The following is a 5943-nucleotide window of genomic DNA, read 5'->3' as shown; positions in this document are numbered from 1 at the left end:
AGAATTGGTATAATACACATTCTTTAATTTACATAAAATTATTAAAATCTTTTTTTTTTTTAAATATTTACAGAGAGAAATCAAGCTATGAAGAAACAGTCTCAAACAAATCAAAAAAACATGAACGAATCAAAAAAAAAAAAATTGACAATTAAATCAGGCTCCCATGTATCAAAGTGATCACAATATTTGCGATTATTGTTCCTCTTTGTGCAATCTCAAGTAGGAAAAGAGGGTTTCTTTAAGGAGGTTTTTGGCCAAAGTTGCAAAGGAATATATTAAAACAAATGTAAGCAAATTAAAAAAATATTCATCTATCATACAGAAGTAGGTAACAACTATAATACCTAGTTTTCTTATAACTGTTATGTGTTATGTTCCGTTCTTTATGTATGGATAAGTATCTGTGCATTACTTGCTTGTACAATAGCTTGAAATGTCTTGTACCTTGTACTTGAAATGAAAAGTATAATGGTAAATAAGGACCAAAGTTGTACAAATTAACATTGGTTTAGGACCAAATTGTAGTGAATCTATCATATAGGGGTAAGTTTGTAAAGAATTTATGATTTTAATTATTCATTTTCAAATTTAAACAAACACACACTCTCTCTCTTCTCTCAAAACTCTCTCCTTTCTCTCTCTAATCTCCAACCTTAAACCCTTAGGAATTCCTTCATGCAATGTTGAATCATTGAAGTTTTTGAAGAAATTGAAGCCATTGTGATTAAAATCTATCATTATAAGATTTGACCATATTTGTTTCAAGTATTTGTGCTTTTATCTCATGTAAGTGGACTACGTTTTAAGAATGACGACCCAATTTTCAAGATGTATTATCGTGGCCTTGGTGGTCATACTAGTTCTTATTGCCTGAAAACAACCATTATCTTCAATAATTCTCTTGTGGAAGAAAATGTTGAGCGTGTACACACATAAGCTAGGAAGAGACCTCGTGTTGATCAAGTCTGTATCACAACATATCTGACGTGTTGTAGGAAGCAAACAAACATATTAATTTAACTGGAATATGCTTCTTTAGATGAAGCAGATTGGGGGTTGGTTTCTTTGAAGAGGGATTGTTTCAGATAGATATATTGAGTAATATATATATATATATATATATATATATATATATATATATTCTATAATAATATAATATAATTTTTACTTTTTTTATAAGAATATGGAAATGAGTAAGATTTTGGTTAAACCATAAGCACCCTTTGTGTAATTTAGTTTTTGAGATTTCTATGTGAAACCAACCCCAAAAGAAACCAACCCCCAATCGCTAATAGAAGAGTTTTGTTTATTTGATATATTATTTCTCCTCGATCAATATGTCTGATTTGTTGTGAAGATATGGACCTGACCGATGCATTCCTCCTTGTATGTGTGTGTACACGATCTACATTTTCTACCACAAGAGAATTCTTGAAGATAATGATTGATTTCCATGCCTACAAGAAGAAGTATTGCTGCCATGACTAGGGCAACACATCTTTAAGTTTGGGTCGTTGTTCTTACAACATGTTCCACAATCATTAAAAAAGTAATCGGTTACTTTGAGTATGTATGATAGCCACCCTATTCACACATCTTGTTTGTCCTTTTTACGTTCGAAACTGATACAATTCACGAATGTGTTTGTACTTTGGATACTCGATGGCGTACCTTCTTCTTCTTCATCTTCATCTAAAGAAACAAATTCACGATAGGCTTAGTGACAAAATGACAACAAGATTTAGGTATGATATGTTGCCTTGATCTTTACCTTAGATCTAAAAACCCTAAATCTCTTCTTCCATATTCTTTTGGTCATTGGAAATCATAAGCAACAGAAGCACCAATTAAGCGTTTTTGTTTGTCACACATTCATGTAGTATTGTTTTTCCTGATTTTGAGAAAATTGCATTAATTGTCCTTCTAGAGAGCCTAACTTTGGAGAACAACATATCATTGAATGAAAGAGAATAGAATTTTTCAAACTACAAGGACGATTAATGTAATTTACTCTATGTCCAAAAACMAAAAAAAAAAAAAAAAAAAAAAAAAAATCCTAAATCCAAAGTCAAACAAACAAAAACAATAAATTGGTGCTTCTGTTGCTTATGATTTCCAATGATCTAAAGTATAAGGAAGGAGAGATTTAGGGTTTTTAGATATGTGGTAATGATTGAAGCAACATGTCATACCTAAATCTACTTATGCTTTTATTACGAAGCAAGTAATGTGTTTCATTGAATGAAGATGAGGGAGGTACATCATTGTTGATCTGTAGGACAAACACATTTGGCACTTGTAGTAGTTTGGACGGTAAATAGGACAAACAAGATGTGTTGAAAGGGAGGCCATCATATATACTCAAAGAAACCAGTTACTTTTTTTAAATTATGTGTATTATGATGTACTAATGACGACCCATTTTCGAAGATGTATTATCGGGCCCATACTGGTCATAATGCTTCCTCTTGCCTGAAAACGACCTTTATCTTTAGTAGTCTCTTGTGGCATAAGATGTCGAGAGTGTACACACATAAGGTAGGAAGCAAACAAACATTATCATTTAACTGGAATATGCTTCTTTATATGAAGGAGATTGAGGGGGTTGGTTTCTCATGAGGGGGGTTGTTTAAGATAGATATATCAAAATAATATATATATATATATATATATATGTATATATACATATTGCTATAATAATATAAAATAATTTTTTTCCTAATAAAATTATGGGAATGAGCATGATGACAAACCTTTTATTTTAAATGATTTAACAAAATCATATTTAGTGGAGTTTGATCGAGGGACCTTGGTGTTCTAAAATGTAAGCCATATGATCTTTTTACATAATTGTTTCATTTAATTGACACACAATGTGATTTTGGTTAAACCATAAGGACCATATGTGTAATTCACTTTTTGAAATATTTATGTGAAACATACCCTTGAAAAACCCACCCCAATCGATGTCGGAACCCCCCCTCCAACCAAATTTACATCATCAAAAAAAGAAGAGTTCTTTTTTTTAATTTGGTACGTTACATCTCCTCGATCAAGATGTTTGATATGTTGTGAAGATATGGACCTTATCGACGCGATTCTTCCTTCTATGTCTGTGTACAAGCTCTACATTTTCTACCACAAGAGAATTCTTGAAGATAATGGTTGATTTCCCTTATAGGAAGCAGTAAGACCACCATGACCAGGGTAACACATCTTTAAGGTTGGGTCATTGTTCTTACAACATGATCCACAAATATTAGAAAAGTAACCAGTTTCTTTGAGTATATATGATGGCCTCCCTTTAAGGTTGGGTCATTAGTAGTCCAAGATTTGAATGTGATCTTTTTAAGTTTTAGAACAATAAAACTTCTTTTGAAAAATCCACAAAGAAGATATTAGGATTTTTCAAGAAGAATAGTGTTTTTGAAACTTTAGATTATAACAAAGAATAATAATGTGTTATTAATCTTACTATTTGTGTTTTAATAGAACAAGGTTCTTAAAAGAACAAACAACCGTTTCATTAGAAGAAGAAGAACAGTTCAAAATGGTTAAAGAAGAAGTATCGACCTTAGAGTTGTTAGAGAAAAAGGTCGAAGGTTTCGAGCGTTCTTGATTGCAAATTCTTTTTGGCAGAGGTTCGTCAAAGATTTTTGTAAGCGTAAAAAATATGAGAGAAGAGATCTCATATCTATAGGTAGGAGGAGAGAGAAAAGAAATAGGAGAGAGGAAAATACGACTGTTGAGGAAACGCCATGATGAAAAATATGGCACGTTCTCATTCATGATTGGATGGAAGTTGTAGAAGGTCGTGTGTGTCAGACTTTTAAGCGCGTCTCAAAGCGATTCATATTGGTAACATAGAATTTCGTAATAAAAATGGTTCATTAACTATTTCTTTTAAAACGAAAAGGTTTTATGAAAACCAAAGGGTCACATTCAGTGATAAGAGAATCACTGAATAAAAACCTTTTTAAACATTTGATCACTGAAGAAGAAAAGTTTCAGTGATGGTTTTGTTTTAAGAAAGAAAAATATCTTAGAAGAATATATTTCCATAAAAGCACCAGTGATAAGAGAATCACTGAAACTATCTTTTAAGAATTGTTTAATCACTGAAGGTAGAAAAGTTCAGTGATCATTTTGATTTTAAGAAAAGATAAATATAAAAGAGATATACTTACTTAAAATGTTCAGCGATAGAAAGAATCACTGAAACAAACTTTTAAAACATTTTGATCATTGAAGAAGGAAATCTTCAGTGATAGTTTTAAGTTTTAAAGAAGAAGAACGAGTATACATAACTTAGAGAGAATAGATAAATTTACTCAATAGTTCAGTGATAGAGTGAGAGCACTGAATCATTTCACTTACTGATTGAAGCGTATAGCTGAAGAAAGTTATTCTTCATCGTTTAGCATTCCAAGTCCGCTGATCAAGATGTTAAATCTTGTCTCATCAAGAGGCTTGGTGAAAAGGTCGGCGAGTTGGTAATCAGTGGGAACAAAGTGAAGTTCAATATCACCATTCATAACATGATCTCTAATAAAATGATATTTGATATCTATATGTTTGGTCATGGAGTGAAGTACAGGGTTGTTTGCAATTGCAATAACACTAGTACTATCACAATAAATTGGGATATTTGAGAACTGAAGATCGTAGTCGTTCATCTGGTTTTCATCCAAAGGACTTGGGTACAACAACTTCCAACGGCTATGTATCCAGCTTCAGCGGTTGATGTGGACACTAAGTTTTGCTTCTTACTTGTCCAGCTCACCAACTTTCCACCTAGAAGCTGACAGCCTCCAGTGGTGCTTTTTTTATCGATCTTGCAACCTGTAAAATCACTATCCGAATAACTTATTAGGTCAAAACCTGAACCTTTATGGTTCCAGAGACCCAGGTTAGGAGTTCACTTCCAGTATCTGAAAATTCATTTTACAACAATCAGATGGGATTCCTTAGGCTCAGATTGATATCGTGCACATAAGCAAGTAGAATACATGATATCTGGTCGACTAGCTGTAAGATACAACAGAGAGCCGATCATTCCTCTATAAACAATTACATTTACAGGCTTTCCATTTGGATCCTTGTTGAGAGAGAGTGGAGGAGCCATAGGAGTCTTCATAGATGAGTTGCTAGAGAGATCATACTTACTCAAATGATAAAGATGCCTTTATCTAATTTTCTTGATCTGGAGACCTAAAAGGAAAGTTAGTTCTCCCATCATACTCATCTGGTATTCTTTCTTCATGCGATTAGCGAATCGAGAACATAAAGAGGGATTAGTGGAACCAAAAATAATATCATCGACATATATTTGGACTAGAATGATATGACCTTTAACTTTCCTAAGAAATAAGGTCTGGTCAATCTTTCCACGGACAAATTTTTCAGAGATGAGAAATGAAGAAAGGGTATCATACCAGGCACGGGGAGCCTGTTTTAAACCATAAAGAGTTTTATCCAAACAATAAACATGGTTTGGATACTTAGGGTCAAGAAACCTTGGAGGTTGTTCAACATAAACTTCCTCTTCAAGTTTTCCATGTAGGAAAGCACTCTTTACATCCATTTGGTAGACTTTGAAGTCTCTATGGGTAGCAAAGGCTAGAAAGAGTCGAATTGCTTCGATTCTAGCCACTGGTGCGAAGGTCTCGTCATAATCGATTTTTTTTTCTTGTCTATAACCCTGAGCAAGAAGTAGAGCCTTGTTACGGGTTACCATACCTTTTTCATAGAACTTGTTATGATGGACACATTTGGTGTCTTGTCAGATGGACATGGGACAAGGTACCAGACTTTGTTCCTATCAAACTCAATGAGCTCCTCTTGCATGACAATGACCCAACTAGGGTTTGAGATTGCATCATTGATCTTCTTGGGCTCAACCAAAGAAAGAAAGTTGACAAAGAGACATATATTACCTAG

The sequence above is a fragment of the Cynara cardunculus genome (genome assembly GCF_001531365.2).
Source record: "Cynara cardunculus var. scolymus isolate 2C chromosome LG 17, CcrdV1, whole genome shotgun sequence".
NCBI lineage: Eukaryota > Viridiplantae > Streptophyta > Magnoliopsida > Asterales > Asteraceae > Cynara > Cynara cardunculus.
This window is presented reverse-complemented; position numbering follows the sequence as displayed.